We start from the raw sequence: 19773 nt of genomic DNA, 5'->3' as shown, positions 1-19773 counted from the left end.
ACCAAAGTAATCAATGCGCAGAACATATACCAACCACATCATTGTGAAGAACAAGTAACAACCACATCCCTGCGTGAAAAAAGTACCACCCAGCATGTCCATGGGATATCGAAATATATCCGTGTTAAGAATGAAATACTGGAGGTAACATCGTAACTAGACTGCAATTATTTCACTTAGGTCTACCTCGTATCATCATGTTCTCTTGTTTTCCGCATTTTTGAATTGCAAAGTTAGTTACAACAGTACTGGGACAACATTGTTATTCTAAAACCTTAGATACACGAATTTAAGTTAATTAAAACGTAAGCTAAATATTAATATAATGAATTTAAAAAATGATAAAACTGCGCTTGGCAGTGATATAGCACAGGGTAAAAGGAAGTGATAATGAAATAAGTTACTTAGTAAGTGATTGTGATTGATCGGAGATAATAAACTAACATACACTGAAGTATGGACTTAACTTTGCTATGGTGGAAGAGGTTGATTCAATGAGGATAATTAGTTCTGCTCCATTTTAATTTGTAATTAGGGCACCATCAAAAGGTTCAGTGTTGACTAAGTTTCAAAACTCTTTAAAAAATTGTCGACATCACAGACACAAAATCATCCTAGTTCCCTACTTCAGTACTTTGTGTTACATTCACTTCATATATATGGTGTACTGGAGACAGTATTGTAAGAGTTAAATACCTTAAATTCTTGGAAGCCTTGATTGATTATAAATAGTTAATAATAACCTATACTTTATTCTTCTACGTATTTTGTTTATTATCAAGTGATCTAAATTATTATTAGTAGCATCATAAATATGAATGTATTACAGACACTCTAAAGTTTGTTGAATGAGTAGTACCAAAGGTTAACACAATAAACACAAACAGTTTACTGTAACGGATTTGGTTAGTCCGTAAGTAAAATCTTACTTGTTAGGTATACCAGTTACTCGAGTTTAAACATAACTGTTGGTTACATGGTTTTCCCTGCCCACCTTTATTTAAAGAGAATAGGGCTTAGCGATACATATAAATATTACTTTAAGTATTTTTTTTTTAAACTTTGTTAGCTCATACTATTTTATCGAATAGTACGTAGTTCGTTTTTTTTCATAAAAGTCGTGTACTGTGATAGGCGCATAAAGTTGTAAAATAGTTCAGGGGATTTTTTGTATAAAAGTCATATTCCTATAGCAATAGTACAAGTTTATTATATTTTATTTTTTGTACACCATCTTTATTATTCATTTAAAAATCAAGAAACTACAGGGACAACAGTGAATGACATAACAATTCATATGATATTCTCTTCATTAGAGTATAATCCATTAAGGATTTAATTATAGTTTTATTAAACATAACTACCAAACATGATAGATAATAATGTTTATTGCTGAGGGCCTGAAAACTAACAATAGTTGAAATATTCAGACAGTCAATACAGTATCAGTTGTCATGTGCTGTCGCTGACACCGACAATCAACAGGCTGTTTCAACCTGTCCTCAACACGCGTGAAGTTGGCAGCTATGACTGAAAATGACAGACAGCAGTTACGGTTCACTTCTTTCAACGTTGGAGTAATTCATGAGTTATGCGACTGTCAAACCTTTATCACTGATGTCGCTGATTCTCAAATTATCATTTAACAGGCCCATATATACGAATATTAGACCTCGTATGGTATATTATGTGTCAGCTACCTTAATATTATATAGTAAGGTATTTAACGCTGTAATTAAAATTACCCTAAAATTACCTAATCTAGCATAAGCTAGCATAGGCTAGCTTAGCCAAACCAACCTAACCTAACGAAGAATAAATAAATGAGATGTTTCCGTATTGCCAATATATCTCCAGACTTAAGTCTTTTTATACCCATGCGTTCTCCTGTAGGGTCACTATCATTCTCTAAATATATTTTTGCAGTAAAACACCATAGAATATATACAATTGTATAGTAATTCAAGCGTGGCTTGTGATAAATATGTGAAGATACGAGTGTTTTCGATAAGAATATTTAACAATTATTTGTAGGTACTTACAGAACGACTGGTTAGGTACCTACTAAAGATTGAACTAAATTGTTTCTCTCTGTCTCTATCCATATTTTACGCATGACTTTTAAAAAACTAGATATTACTAATCTGTTGTTAGTTTATGAAACTAAAATAAATAAAATAACCAGTGCCATACCAAAGCTCCGATGTTCTCTACCTGTATAAAAATGTGTACGATGTAAACTTGTATTTTAATTATTACAAATAGTAAATAGTGATATATTGAAACCGAATATCGATGAAGGAACTCAAGTTGGCAAGAACAACGCTTAATAGTTAACAGTGTGAAGAGGCTTTCTGTACATTAAAGAGATGGACAGTTTATACAGCACTCTACGTGAACTTCACTGCTACTTATTCAAGAGTTTAATTTATTACAATACCAAACTGTTTCAAGCGAATTCGTTCCCAGTATATTTTTTTAAGAAATAAAGGCTTTGGTGGAGTTAGCTATCGTTTCATCGTTAACAAGTACACAAATTCGTTAAAGTTAATACATTCATTAAAGTTATGTATTATGAAATTTTTGTTTAAGGTTTTATTTATTGTTAAGTACTTTTTTAAAGACATTTTTAGTTCCATGTTTTAATTTGTAACCACCTGCAATTATAATAGAATTTTCTCTATCCCCATTGTTTTTGTGTCTGTGTAACTGATTTACCACCTCGAACTTATTGTTTCCGCCGGTAGACAAGTCACAACTTTGTAACGTACTGATTCCTAGTGTACACAGTTTCGTAAAAATGGTTTACACAGTGTAGTACACAGTAGCGTACACAGTTATGTACACAGTGACGTACACAGTTGTGTACACAGTGACGTACACAATTGTGTACACAGTGACGTACACAGTTATGTACACAGTGACGTACACAGTTATGTACACAGTGACGTACACAGTTTAGTACACAGTAGCGTACATAGTTATGTACACAGTGACGTGCAATGTTATGTACACAGTGGCGTATACACTGGAATCTTGTTCAGATGCTGTCTTGTAAACCTCTTAAAACCCTTTCTTATAATAGTGTAATAACATACAGCTGATAAAAAGGAGCGTATATTAAAATAATAAATTTTAAAATGGTATTAAAGCTTTCTCAGAAACTGAACTACTATTAATGTAAATCTTTTAGTAATAGATTTAGTAATATTTGAGGAAGATTATCTCTGAGTTAACACTTGAAAACTATAGCATTCGCTTTTTATAGTCATACGTTTTTAACCACTAAACAAATATCTCTTATGCTAATTATACAGCTACATGACATATGGAAATATGTGGTATTTGAACATCACAGAACTAATATTGTTCGTTTTCATGAAGGATGTAACTTCTTGTTTGGTTTTAAATGTTTAGAGAATGAATGGGTCTGAAAGGGCTAATTATGCAAATACATCGCCATTCCCAGGCAGCCAGTTTGTTATTCCGACAAATTTTGGTGAGTGGAATGGTTTAATTAATATTATTATTAGTTTCAATAGAGTGTAGTACGGAACGGATAGCAAACAATTAAAAGCAAAAAAGTCTCCATCTCTTTTCAAACTAACATATACCTTAATTTTCGTACCCTCTCGTGATGATGGCCGCTTACAAACAGAGTTAGTTGGCGTTCATCTTTCATAATTCAAATTCAACTTTGCCTTTTGAACACATATTAGCCTCTACAGATTTAAAAATACTTTGTATAAGTAGATTCCTAAGATAAATGCTAGAAAGCGACATGGATGTCCGTCCAATTCACCATATAAAATTAAAATATTTTCCCTGTTCAAATAAATTCTACAATAAAATAAATAATCACAAAACGCTACATATCAATTAGCAGTTATTATTAATTTCTATTGATACGAAAATTTGAGTTTTTTAATAGTATGAATTCTTTATAAGAATGTATACTTAAATTGTTTCTACACACTTAACTCTGAGGTAAAACTAATAATTGAAGTATAGTGGCAGGAATACAAGACTGATTTGGAAGGTTTTGGTGCACTATAAGCCTACATTACTATCTAATCAACACGGCAGAATACTTGATCGACTTTCCAAACCGTGAATTGTCACTAAAGACTAATAAACATTAAAAATTAACATGAATTCTAAGCAGAAATGTTTGCGTTGGAGCTTCATATTACAATTACTGAAATCAAAGAACCTGCATTTATAGTTTGTCACAAATATTTATTCTGTTATGGCAAGCCTATTCCATTTATTTACGGCCAATACTAAAATATTCCACAAGAATTGTAGTACTGTAGATATTTGTATTAAAGTAAGGCAGTAACATAATAAAATAAAATAAGTATGAAATTGTACTTAGGTAAAGTAAAAATCATTTATACAAAAAAGTAAGAATGTTCGTAGTGACGTTGGACATGGTTGCCAACACAAAGACAATGCGATGCTGTGCCTTCCCCGCGCTGTAACCTTTTAGATGATGAACGCTTAACAGAGAGTGAACAAGAGCGGATGTGTCGCTTTTTGTATCCCATTGTCCTCTCGCTTTTATGGTTTGCCGTAATAAAGCAGTGCCTGTTACATTCATCCAGTGCTTTATTTAAATTAGATCAGCAGACTTGTAATGCTTACATTGTGAATGAAACATATCTCCTTAATTTATCAAAGAGTTCTTATTTTTAGATGTAAAATTTTTATCAGTTTTCATTTTAGTCGTGCTGACAAATTTACGATTAGAATAAAGGATCAAGGATTATTAATTTAAAGAGAGACAACAAGTTTTAAACAAAAAATAACATAAATTAGGCCTAATAATTATGTAAAGATTAAAGTATTACTATTTATTTCTTTGCTATCGAACAATTATACTGTGTTCAATCTCTATAACGATTTTAACATATAACTACTTTGTTTATAAAGCCACTGAAACTTCCTCCACTAATGGTACCCTCATTAACGAATTTAAAAAACTACATAAAATGATAGTGACATTGGTTTAAATATATTCAGAACGTAATAAATTTATAAATTCAGGCGATAAGCTTTGCGAAGTATAGTGGAATGGTAAAATAATTGTGCTTAAACGGCCCAGGTTAGACTATCTGTAAAAAATTTGTGACGAATCTCGCGAACAGCTTTTGGTTACTTTTGCCTCGGAATGATATGACAAAAATACAAAAATTAGAAATTTTCAATAATTAAAGTTGTATATTTATTTCTGTAGTATTTTGATACACTTTGATTCACTGCAAACTACTCTATAGTTATCTATGTATAAATTATTCCCCAGTATAAACCTCTAAAACATTTATCAAAAGTTAAAAGGAAATTAAACGATGTATGCTGAAATGTTTAACGTCCGATATACACATAGGACCCTGACAAGATTAATCTGAATTCGATATAACCTGTTGTGGAAATTTACTTTTATAAAACAATTTACTGCTAGTAGACAAATGTTGATGAGAGTCTTGACTTAATCAGTCACATACACTCCTACACCTATAACTCCTACTATGTATAATGATATTATATATGATCACATACTATATGTGATACATACATAATACTAGGATAATGGCACATATGATCACATGCTATGCCACTTAAGTACTGTTTATATGACGCTGTTTAGTAATGGGTACGATGAAATTCGGGACGTCCACCCACTAAATACGATGAAGTAACCAAGGAATACATCCAAAACATGATAAATATTGATATTTAACGACCAAAGAATCAAATGTTGGTTCTGATATAAATGGAGAATCATTGTGCTTTGTGCTTCAGTTAGAAAATGATAATTAACGTTGCCAGAGGCAAGTAACTGAACTAGTTTCCACATCACAAGTTGCACAATGACCGTAATTCGAAGAAACACCCACCCTCCCCACAACAGTCTGGATCTGGAAGTTAGTATTTCATATATTAAAAGGAGAACTTCCAGAAAAATATAATTTCAGAATGTCAGAGATGAAATGGCTAGCATCCAGCATTTTCTTGGAAATCAAATCTTCAAAGAGTAAAGAAATTTAAAAAATAATACCAAGCATTTCATGCTTTTAATGTTACACGTTAATGTTCTCTTTAAGTGTTATATTTATGTGGTATACAGTGACTTAATTCCCTAATTATAAATTTTCAATATTTAATTTGCCTACAATAATTAATAAATATTTTAATGGAATCAAAACAAAAAACTTAAGAAATCTTATACATTTGGTAGTATTTCTAATTACAGCACAAAGGATTTACTATATGATACAAATTCTTGTAGAATCTTTCTCTTGTTAAACTTAAGGTTAAAAATAAGTGAAAATATAAAACGCAGAAACCTATTTGTGGAATACAAGTTTCGCCCTGTGAACAACTAGATATTGTCAAATTTATATATGTAGCAACTTAAGTTTTTGAGTAATTTATTAACTTAAAATTGTAATTAACTTTAATAAAAAAGTCAAAAAAATCACAAAACAATCTGTAAGTTCAAATAAAATTCTGAAGTTTCCTAAGCCCCAAGCCTCCGTTATCTTTCGGTAGAGGGGCAAACCCGTTACTCCATCCCTCCCCCTTCCATTCATCCCCCCACCTGTACCCCTTCCTTTATGTAATATCCAGTTTCCAAATTTTAGCTTTACCTAAGTGGGCTGAGAGTTTTTCTTTCATAACAATACCAATCTTCGATGGTAAGAAAACGTGGTACAAAGAGCTACGGTAAAATTTAATCTGAACATTTATAATAACATACACAACTGTAACATAAGGCCTAGTACCAGCGCAATTCAATTAGACAATTAATTACATTCTTTATAAAAAATTGCTGTTCATACCTTTATTTTCATAATGATTCATAATGTTAATAAATAATAATAGTAAATGGTACTCAAAATACATAATTTATACATCTTTTATAGTTACGCTCCTAACTAGTGCCTTTTGAAGTTATATGTTACAAATAACACGTTAAATATATATATATATATAAGCCACTAAGTCTTAACATCTTGTTAAAATATAGAAGATTAACGGACATTTCACAAATTATATACCAGCTATCTTTACAATCCTTTAAACGCTTTGTAATTCTCAATATCTTTGCCAAGTTACTTGACTTGTCACAACTACAAGCAATAAACTAATTAAATTCGTAATGTGTTACAGGAATGTCTGTCAACAAATGCTGACATAGAACTAGTCAGACAGAAAATGGAACCTTTTGATACCGAGATCAAACGGTACAACCAATCGAACGGCTTTGTTCTTTGATCGCGTTTGTCGGTTTTGTTTACAAAGTGACTGATGTATAACGGTTTTCTGCTATGAGCGTAATTAATGTAATTGTTACGCAATTGTGTTTTAAACACAAACGTTATCGAATTCTACAATCATTCCTTATTTTAAGTAACTGCAACTCTGTGTTTGTGCGATTTTGAAACACCAGAATCTCATTTTCGTTCACTCACAACTTCATTATAATTTAATACAAAGGAGACTAATATTTTGAGCTTATAAGTTTTATGGTTCTTAATACATATGCATTATTTTATATCAATAAATGATTTCTCAAAGATTAGATAACTTTATTATCAAAGATCAAGCAAAGCGTTATTTTAATTATGTTTTTGTCCATCCTCGTTTGCCATTGTACTAATAAAGAACTCTAAAATGATTTTGGGATGAAAATGACAAATTTATTTCGATACTCGATAAATATTAGTTTATGTCTTAAATTGTTGTATATTAGTTTGTACCGATTTTATTAAATTGTAATTCTAAGGTAACTGGATTACCGGTGGAAGGAGTAGGTCCAGAAGAATGATGAGGACTGGACAGTACAAAAGAGGCTTCTATCAGCGAGGCGCGCATCGCAGATGGGAGTGTTAGATAACGAAATTGAGAGGTTTGGTGAGGTAGACGTGCTGTACCTCCCGTCTCAGTGGATCTGTAGTAGTAGCAGCAACGAGTAAAGTCTTTGAAAGTGCTTATAGTTGTGTTTGCTAATCGTCATCGAACCTGCGGATAAGTGAACTTTTTAACTGAAGTCTAGTCAATATTTATTCTTAGTTATTTTGAATAATTTTGAAATATATAAAACTTAAATTTAATGGGAATTTAGGAACTTTTCCTTTTGATCTGTTCAATATAAAACTTGCTGATGCAGTGAGCACATGTATATACAATTTTATGTAAAAATACTAAAAGTGTTTTGTGGTTGTTACAGATACTTTCAGCAATATAAAATTCTATCACTGAAAAGAAGTTATATTTTAATTCTCTAACACTGAGGAATTCTTTATTTCTCTAACACTGAAAAGAAGTAATATTTAAAGTAAAGTAAAGAAAATTAGTAACAAAATAAAATTGAATTTTGAAGATAAATTCAAATGAAAAATTGCCAGATCAGATTAGAGTGTGAAAGTTTTGAATTTTAAAAATTAAATAATAGACAAGCTGTAAGAACTTTGTACATTTTTTGAGTGACGAATATATTACAAGTTTGAACTTAAAAGTCATCAAGAAGTTTTTATTTTAATTAATTTTAAATCCATTCATTATTTTCAAGAAGAAGTTTTATTTTAGTTTGAACTTTATTTATTTCAAAAGATATATTTTTTTTTGAACCTTCACAAAAATTTAAATTAAAAAACTAACCCCTCATGTGCCATTAAAACGGTACAAGTTGTAAGAATTTATCAGCACATTACCATTGCTGGATGAGCTCCGTTTTATACAGAAGCGAAGCCCATTCTTAGGGGCTTAGTAAAGTTCCTCTTCCCTGTTTCAGTACGCCTGTACACTGGATATCATGAATACGAATTCAGCTACAGGCTTGTTATGTAAATTGGTCATTCCAAGTTGTAAGGTAGAGCGTTCGAAGGGGCATTTGCAAATATTAGTATAATATAAATTGTCCTTTGTTTTTTTGACCAAGCGATGACTTTTAAACATAGAACAGACCAACACATAAATGACAGGGCGTAACAAACCAATTAGGGCAGTAGGCCTTTATTGAAACCGTCGATACTCATTCAACCTAAATTGAATTGCCATGTAAGTGTGTGTCTGGACAATGGCCAGGCTTTGTAAATTAAAGTCCAGTCTAGATGGCCAGTTTAGAAATTAATTAGTCAAGCATTTGTTTACCACAGCCGATTGTTTCAATACATACAATATTGGCGAGGTAAGGAGAGATATCATAAATATAGTTTTTTTCAATATATGTGCACAGTTTAAAATGTCAAATTATTAAACATAAATTATGCCAGTTTCTAGCTTTTCACTTAACACTTTTATTCAGTTCGCTCAGCAACAACAACGAGTTTACTCTAATAATACTTGATAATTATAAAAATTAAGGTACAGTATGTAAAATAAACATATCGAAAGAAATAAGAATCACATAAATCAGTGAAGAGAAGAAAGGACAGAAAATATCTTTTATTCAAGTGATTTATGCTTACTCAGTGCTTTTACTCTGTATTTATTGTCAGATCCTTCCTCCCAGTATCCCAGGACGATCTGTTACTGTATCTCCATGTATAGAATTTTGTAAAAGTGTGATCTGTTGTTTGTGGAATATTTTATAATAATATTATAATTATTTAAATAGTAAATTTTATTATTTAGTAAATATTAACTTTATAACGTATTTTCGTTTGTATTCCTTACAGTTTAGTATTACTTAGTGTAAATGTGTCTAACTTGGGAATAAGTTAGATGTTGGATACTTATTCAACTGTTGTTTGTAAACAACTAAAAAATATTAAATAATTAGAAGCTATTAAATATTTGTAATAATCTTTAAATAGCTGATAACTTGCTGTTTTAGCTGCACATTAAAGTAGTATTGATTTCAATTGTTTCAAGATCGTAATACGAGGATATATACATAAATTGATATATCTACATTGGCTTCTAACTAAAGGTATTGAATGATTTAACTGTCCATAATGTATATGGAGAGAGAGAGAGAGAACTATTGTTAGATATACTTAGTTGGCAGGTAAGGCTTTGCATTTTATATATATATATATATATATATATATATATAATATATATATATATATATATATATATAAATTATTATATATATATATAAATAACGATATGCCAAACTTCTTTCATTGCAGTAGTCTGTAGTTAAAGTTCATGAAATATTTTTAAATATCATCAAAATAACTTTACTTGTGTGCCATGACTAATATAGGTCATCACATCACATTGTGAAGACGATTGCCTTTTATTACATATGATAACAGTTTCTCCGCCTATCGTAGCGGGATTTACGTGAAACTAAACCCTAACAGTGTCCACTTGACAACTTGATTTTTATTTGTAATATATTCAGGTCTTAGGACAAAGTAAATTGTGACGAATATCCATTCATGAAGTTGAAAGTTCATTGTTTGTTTTTGACCATGAAATAATTGCGAAAGAATAGAGACTATTTTCCGGATAATTGCCAAAGTCCAGTGATACTCAAAAAATAATAACACTAGGTCCTCAAGTAGATAAATAAACTAACACATAACTAAAATATACGTTAAAAGAAACAAATCATGCCAGAGATGATACTTATGTGTGTCACAACGGTGTGTTATGATTTGCTTCATTAAATCTTATTACAGTACATAATTTCAATATATAAAATTATAGACCTTAAGTAAATATATTATTGAGAGTTAAGTAAATTTTACCCTACACAAGTCCCAATTATTTTAATTATTTACACTAGCCGTTTTAAAATGTGATTATAAGATAAAAATACAAGTTGACAGGAAGAAGTGCACTCAGAATTGTTGCTGTTATTCTATCCTGACAGAAAGATAACAAGGAAAAAACGATAACAATTTAAATTATTGCTACAGATTCAAAGAAAAAGTAATCATATCTAGTTACTTGCCATGTTTTCAAATAATTGTCTGAGATATGATAAAAAAATCAAACTCTTACAAATGGAACAGGATGAATAATAATAGTTGTGACAGCTATACTAAGAAATGTCTATCTAACTTAACAATAACAATACAATTTATTTTCATTAATTTAAATTAACTAAATAAAAAGAGTAATTAAACTTACATAAAAATGCTAAATGGTAAAAACCCTATATAGTAAATAAACTGTGATTTACCTTAATTTTAAAAATTTATTTGGAAATATCTTTTAGTTGCCTACATAAGGTTAATCTGAGATTACAAGTCGATCATAAACAACATCACATTGTGCTGACGATTGCCTTGCATTCATTATAAGCAATAATTGAGCCATCTATCACACGGTAAAGACAGTGTCAAATGGCTTCAATGGCTGACCTGGCCCTCGTTAGGCCATGTCCTATTCAACATGAGGCTGAGCTGAGAATACAAATGGAACATATCGAACATCACATTGTGCTGACGATTGCCTTGCATTCATTATAAGCAATAATTGAGCCATCTATCACACGATAAATACAGTGAAAAATGGCTTCAATGGCTGACCTGGCCCTCACTAGGCCATGTCCTATTCAACATGAGGCTGAGCTGAGAATACAAGTGGAACATATCGAACATCACATTGTGCTGACGATTGCCTTGCATTCATTATAAGCAATATTTGAGCCATCTATCACACGGTAAAGACAGTGACAAATGGCTTCAATGGCTGACCTGGCCCTCACTAGGCCATGTCCTATTCAACATGAGGCTGAGCTGAGAATACAAATGGAACATATCGAACATCACATTGTGCTGACGATTGCCTTGCATTCATTATAAGCAATATTTGAGCCATCTATCACACGGTAAAGACAGTGACAAATTTCTTCAATGGCTGACCTAGCCCTCACTAGGCCATGTCCTATTCAACATGAGGCTGAGCTGAGAATACAAATGGAACGTATCCAACATCACATTGTGCTGACGATTGCCTTGCATTCATTATAAGCAATAATTGAGCCATCTATCACACGGTAAAGACAGTGACAAATTGCTTCAATGGCTGACCTGGCCCTCACTAGGCCATGTCCTATTCAACATGAGGCTGAGCTGAGAATACAAATGGAACATATCTAACATCACATTGTGCTGACGATTGCCTTGCATTCATTATAAGCAAGAATTGAGCCATCTATCACACGGTAAAGACAGTGTCAAATGGCTTCAATGGCTGACCTGGCCCTCATTAGGCCATGTCCTATTCAACATGAGGCTGAGCTGAGAATACAAATGGAACATATCGAACATCACATTGTGCTGACGATTGCCTTGCATTCATTATAAGCAATATTTGAGCCATGTATCACACGGTAAAGACAGTGACAAATGGCTTCAATGGCTGACCTGGCCCTCACTAGGCCAGCAAAACATGAGGCTGAGCTGAAAATACAGAAGGAACAAATTCAACATCACATTGTGCTGACGATTGCCTTGCATTCATTATAAGCAATAATTGAGCCATCTATCACACGGTAAAGACAGTGTCAAATTGCTTCAATGGCTGACCTGGCCCTCACTAGGCCATGTCCTATTCAACATGAGGCTGAGCTGAGAATACAAATGGAACATATCCAACATCACATTGTGCTGACGATTGCCTTGCATTCATTATAAGCAAGAATTGAGCCATCTATCACACGGTAAAGACAGTGTCAAATGGCTTCAATGGCTGACCTGGCCCTCATTAGGCCCATGTCCTATTCAACATGAGGCTGAGCTGAGAATACAAATGGAACATATCGAACATCACATTGTGCTGACGATTGCCTTGCATTCATTATAAGCAATATTTGAGCCATCTATCACACGGTAAAGACAGTGACAAATGGCTTCAATGGCTGACCTGGCCCTCACTAGGCCATGTCCTATTCAACATGAGGCTGAGCTGAGAATACAAATGGAACATATCGAACATCACATTGTGCTGACGATTGCCTTGCATTCATTATAAGCAATATTTGAGCCATCTATCACACGGTAAAGACAGTGACAAATAGCTTCAATGGCTGACCTGTCCCTCACTACGCCAGCAAAACATGAGGCTGAGCTGAAAATACAGAAGGAACAAATTCAATATCACATTGTGCTGACGATTGCCTTGCATTCATTATAAGCAATATTTGAGCCATCTATCACACGGCAAAGACAGTGACAAATTTCTTCAATGGCTGACCTAGCCCTCACTAGGCCATGTCCTATTCAACATGAGGCTGAGCTGAGAATACAAATGGAACGTATCCTACATCACATTGTGCTGACGATTGCCTTGCATTCATTATAAGCAATAATTGAGCCATCTATCACACGGTAAAGACAGTGACAAATTGCTTCAATGGCTGACCTGGCCCTCACTAGGCCATGTCCTATTCAACATGAGGCTGAGCTGAGAATACAAATGGAACATATCTAACATCACATTGTGCTGACGATTGCCTTGCATTCATTATAAGCAAGAATTGAGCCATCTATCACACGGTAAAGACAGTGTCAAATGGCTTCAATGGCTGACCTGGCCCTCATTAGGCCATGTCCTATTCAACATGAGGCTGAGCTGAGAATACAAATGGAACATATCGAACATCACATTGTGCTGACGATTGCCTTGCATTCATTATAAGCAATAATTGAGCCATCTATCACACGGTAAAGACAGTGTCAAATTGCTTCAATGGCTGACCTGGCCCTCACTAGGCCATGTCCTATTCAACATGAGGCTGAGCTGAGAATACAAATGGAACATATCCAACATCACATTGTGCTGACGATTGCCTTGCATTCATTATAAGCAAGAATTGAGCCATCTATCACACGGTAAAGACAGTGTCAAATGGCTTCAATGGCTGACCTGGCCCTCATTAGGCCATGTCCTATTCAACATGAGGCTGAGCTGAGAATACAAATGGAACATATCGAACATCACATTGTGCTGACGATTGCCTTGCATTCATTATAAGCAATATTTGAGCCATCTATCACACGGTAAAGACAGTGACAAATGGCTTCAATGGCTGACCTGGCCCTCACTAGGCCATGTCCTATTCAACATGAGGCTGAGCTGAGAATACAAATGGAACATATCGAACATCACATTGTGCTGACGATTGCCTTGCATTCATTATAAGCAATATTTGAGCCATCTATCACACGGTAAAGACAGTGACAAATAGCTTCAATGGCTGACCTGTCCCTCACTAGGCCAGCAAAACATGAGGCTGAGCTGAAAATACAGAAGGAACAAATTCAATATCACATTGTGCTGACGATTGCCTTGCATTCATTATATGCAATAATTGAGCCATCTATCACACAGTAAAGACAGTGACAAATGGCTTCAATGGCTGACCTGGCCCTCAATAGGCCATGTCCTATTCAACATGAGGCTGAGCTTAGAATACAAATGGAACATACCCAACATCTCATTGTGCTAATGATTGGCTTGCATTCATTATAAGCAATAATTGAGCCATGCATCACACGTTGAAGACAGTGACAAATGGCCTCAATGGCTAACCTGCTTTCACCAGGCCATGTCTTTTTTAACATAATTATCCAATCTGGATTGTAATGTCCAATCTAATTGTAACACTGCAGTACAATCTAAGCATAGTGCTAAATTATATTTAGTTAACAATTCCGGAAACATTTCCTAACATAATGTTAATTATTTATTTATCCGTTCACGTGCAATGTATTTAAAAATTTAAAATATATCTTATTGAATTGTGGGAACAAATGTAATTTGATGAAAGAGCCAAAAGAATTAGTTAATGCTCAGAACATACACGAATATAGTGGCGTACCATTAAAGTTATTTTATGTTAATGTAATCCGTTTTATGTCAGTATAATGTTTTAATATTAAACAAAGCTAACTAAAATTCACAGTAACTGGAATATAGCAACTCAAATAATTATAAATATAATTTTTTGTAGCAATATAAGACACCTTCGTGGAGATTTATGAATTAAAATAATGAAATGTTTGTTGATGGTAATTAAAATCAGTAGAAAAGTGTCAGCAAGTTGTCACACAACGATTTAATTTCATTTACAGTCGTTCCTTTCATGTGAACACAAACAAATATCAGATTATACTTTAGCATACCTTTTAACTCGGTTTAAGTTTTACAATTTATTGTATAGAGGTTATTAAACAAAAATGTTTGTTTTCTTGATTGGTCTATTTGATTTCTGTCTTTGTCAATAAGTTTTAAATTTTTATTGTTATGAATTCACTAGGACTAGGTCTCCTAAGCCCTAAGACCCTCTCTATAGAAATCTAAATATACCTCATCTTGTAACAACGTTACCTTTAGAAGTATACGGGCTTCTACATATTTTTAGGTTCACGTATCCTATAAACGGGAAATATCAAGTCTCTTGACAGATTTTTCTATATTAAAAAAACTTTTCAACGGGTACACTTGGATCCTAGAAAAGTTGCCAGGATTGTGTAAATGTATTATCTAATACAATATTAGAAGATTGGTGCTACTTTTTGAATCGCCTTTTTGAAACGAATTCAATTTATTCACTTGGATACCCAAACACCAAAACACCTCAAAGTTCCGAAGATTTCAGTGTCTAAGGGCTCCAAGCCTTCGAAAGCACCTGACTTCTGGAAACTTCTGTTCAACGTTCCCACATTGCTCGGCCTTCTCGCTGCCTGTATAAACGTCTCCATTCTGGAGGTTTCCGTACTATAAAATTTTATCCTCCATACGTTCTCATCTTTAGTAAATCGTTGTCTATGAATCCCTGACTTGTAAGAACTTCCATTCTCAATAACCTCTGTTATTTTCCAGCCTTGACAAAATTTCGGCCAATGTAAGATTCGTTACTCACCCAACCCTGTTTAGTGACACCCTCTCTGATAAAGGCTGGTGATCCTTAGCAATGTCCAATCTCCAAATCTTTTAGGTCTGTACGAAGTTTTGGCCTCAGTATCATATTTCCCCGACTGTCTCTTATTCACTGCAAGCTTACCAACGGTACTCAAAAGGGGTCTCTCTATAAGGTTAACAGTTTTTATGGATATTTCTTTCCCTGAAAGATTAGTATTTTAAAGTTTCAGCCTATATACCTTCCCGGACTCTGAGTGATGACAACTCAGATATCTGATTAAGATGGCGACCTCATTGATGAACTTTAAGTGTTTACAAACTCGTGGGATCAAAAGGACTCACAATATCTTAATCACCCAACTGGAAGCTTTAGTGCTCTCGAAACTTCCGCTCTGTATAGTTTTCTGTGTAGACGATATCCTAACCGAAGAGTTACTTTCTGGATAATGTTCATTTTGGTATACGGTTAATACGGTCACATGTTTCTTTGCTGAATTTGTTCTACAATCAGCTTTAACTATTATTCTGTTCAATTTCTGCCTGCTTGAAACTATATATTCGAAAAACTTCAATTGCAGTTGTAACAAAATGTATACATACATACATAAAACCCACACTTAGTAATACATAAGGTATAAGTAATGGTTCCACAGAGTTCTAATACTAATCTATATTTTTGATTAAAGTTCATTTGCAAACATTGAAGAAGAATTTCTTATGTATTACATTTAAAAAGAATATTCATCAAATGGCAGAATCTCTTGGAGATGAGTAATATCTTTAACTGAGAGTTATAACGGCAGGAGGTAACAATCTTTGGGGACATTGTAACTGCTGGGAGGATTAGTACATTTGTATATCCAATTATTTTAAATAGAACACGTTTTACAGTTAGTGACTTTACGGGACTTATTGAAAGGTGGGTTAATATAAGAATAGAATTAAATATTTAGGAGATATCAAGCTGTAAAAGGAATTGTATTGAATGGGAATGGAGGAAACTCTTACGTGATAAAGGATTGGTATTAAAACATGATGTGGGAAGGGGATCGAGGTTGGGCAAAAGGTAAAAGGTGAAAGTGATGCCAACGGTACTAAGAAAGTAATGGAATGGCCTGATACAAAACTAAAAGACATTAAAAATCTTTTTAATCGATAGAATAAGGAGCCGAGGAAACCGATCATTGAAAAAAGGACCTTTGCGCTTGGTTCAGGTTTGACAGGATATTCAGGATAGTAATGCAGAGGACCGCCTCTTATCACCATTCAACAGTCATTCTGCACCCCTAGTAGACTATCATGGAGCTGCCAAAAGTATGTGACACATTGGTGTTTGGTGTACCCAGTGCAGATTTAACTGAAAGTACTATCAGCTACGTGTGAACCCTCCTGAAGATTACATTTAACCAACAACAAGTAGTACAATTAGTAACGTTAAATTTATTGACGCCATTATTCGAAAAAGCTTCTTTTATAGCGAATCCCCCACAAGCTAGAACACATGTTAGATTCATTAAAGAAACCTGAAACACGTCAGAGTATACGAAAATAACACTTATAAATAAAGAAAAATTTATATTTATTCCTCAACTAAACCGTTTATTTAGAGCCGAATTGTTGGCGCTGTTACCACCTCAAAGAAAGATGTTGTTAACTGTATGATCAATAAAATAAGATGTAAATCCTCAATGGTGCAATGCACCTAGTATTTAGCAGAGGTATTCCATATTATAGTTACTTTATCAACTCAACCTAATATTGTTTTGGTTGATGCCAAATACACATCTACTACAGTTAGAACCCTCTGAAGATGGAATAAAACTAAACTAGATACCTCATATGAATTTTCTGTAGTTTAAATGAGTTATATATGTTTTTTTCTTCTAGAAAGTATGTTTTAATACCAGCGTTTGGAAAACTTCATATTTATAACCTGAATATGAAAAATGTGTACGCAGATAGGTGAAAGATGTTACAAAAATGTATTATTTTAAAAGGCATTATGGAAAAAATCAAGTAATTTGTGGAATTTAGTTAATATTATGGTTTTAAAAATATACAATCGTGCATCTACAGCTATATGTTGTAAATTTTTATTCCCAAATGTATTTTTATCGTAGACTATAAATATACATACATATAGAATTATCAACTGTCATCACTTGACATTATGTAGAATAGATTCCGCATATTTGTAAACCGTTAGAAGTGTAATATTGCGTATATAGACACCTTCGTTAAACTAATAGAATTCTCCACATGGAGAAACAATTAACGATCATTTCAAATTTACGAGATCCCTTTTGCGTTTTACTTAGGTAAACTAGTAAACAATGCAAGGATGTTATTTCATGTTTAATGGCAGTGAAAGTGACATTTCACTCCATTTGTAACCACAGGACCATATTCTCGAGTAATTGTAAATGTTTATATTTATTCCTCAACTAAACCGTTTATTTAGAGCCGAATTGTTGGCGCTGTTACCACCTCAAAGAAAGATGTTGTTAACTGTATGATCAATAAAATAAGATGTAAATCCTCAATGGTGCAATGCACCTAGTATTTAGCAGAGGTATTCCATATTATAGTTACTTTATCAACTCAACCTAATATTGTTTTGGTTGATGCCAAATACACATCTACTACAGTTAGAACCCTCTGAAGATGGAATAAAACTAAACTAGATACCTCATATGAATTTTCTGTAGTTTAAATGAGTTATATATGTTTTTTTCTTCTAGAAAGTATGTTTTAATACCAGCGTTTGGAAAACTTCATATTTATAACCTGAATATGAAAAATGTGTACGCAGATAGGTGAAAGATGTTACAAAAATGTATTATTTTAAAAGGCATTATGGAAAAAATCAAGTAATGTGTGGAATTTAGTTAATATTATGGTTTTAAAAATATACAATCGTGCATCTACAGCTATATGTTGTAAATTTTTATTCCCAAATGTATTTTTATCGTAGACTATAAATATACATACATATAGAATTATCAACTGTCATCACTTGACATTATGTAGAATAGATTCCGCATATTTGTAAACCGTTAGAAGTGTAATATTGCGTATATAGACACCTTCGTTAAACTAATAGAATTCTCCACATGGAGAAACAATTAACGATCATTTCAAATTTACGAGATCCCTTTTGCGTTTTACTTAGGTAAACTAGTAAACAATGCAAGGATGTTATTTCATGTTTAATGGCAGTGAAAGTGACATTTCACTCCATTTGTAACCACAGGACCATATTCTCGAGTAATTGTAAATGTCACCACAACTGTAATGAGTCACTATTCATCTATGGTCGAGTAATTTAGGATCATTGAATATTCTATTGGGTTTGGATGTAAAGAGGACAGAACTGTTTAAACACAATTAAAACGATGCTTTTCCTACATATTACATTTAATCAATAATTTACATAAATAGTGGTAATTTTTTCACGTACTTATATAATTTATATATGTGTTTAGACTAGAGGAAAGGACCATCTTTGTACTTTTGCAGATCTATTGAATTATTTATGTAGTTTTATAACTGAACCCTGCTTAAATGATTGGTGGAAATATTTACTTAATTAATTACTCACTCTAGAGTGAGCAGGTAAACACTCGTAATGCCCCACAATGCGGCACTTCCAGGAGTATGTTGCGCATTACTCATTGGCACATACTGTGGGCTAATAACAAATTATACATATGAGACTGGATGTGTTTTATGGCTTGTTTTTGTGCGAAACAGATGCTAGCAGATTCGAACTTTTACGATTATTCATCCCCCTAAAACACATTGATGAATGTGGTGAATTAATTACACAAAGTAATTACGTACAGGTAATGAATAACTGCGTAATTTGAAGAAAATGCCATCTGTAATTAATTATTCTTCTAGTAGGGAGAGCAAAAGATTTCACATGAGAGTGTC

The sequence above is a fragment of the Homalodisca vitripennis genome, chromosome 2 (genome assembly GCF_021130785.1).
Source record: "Homalodisca vitripennis isolate AUS2020 chromosome 2, UT_GWSS_2.1, whole genome shotgun sequence".
NCBI classification, from domain to species: Eukaryota; Metazoa; Arthropoda; class Insecta; order Hemiptera; family Cicadellidae; genus Homalodisca; species Homalodisca vitripennis.
This window is presented reverse-complemented; position numbering follows the sequence as displayed.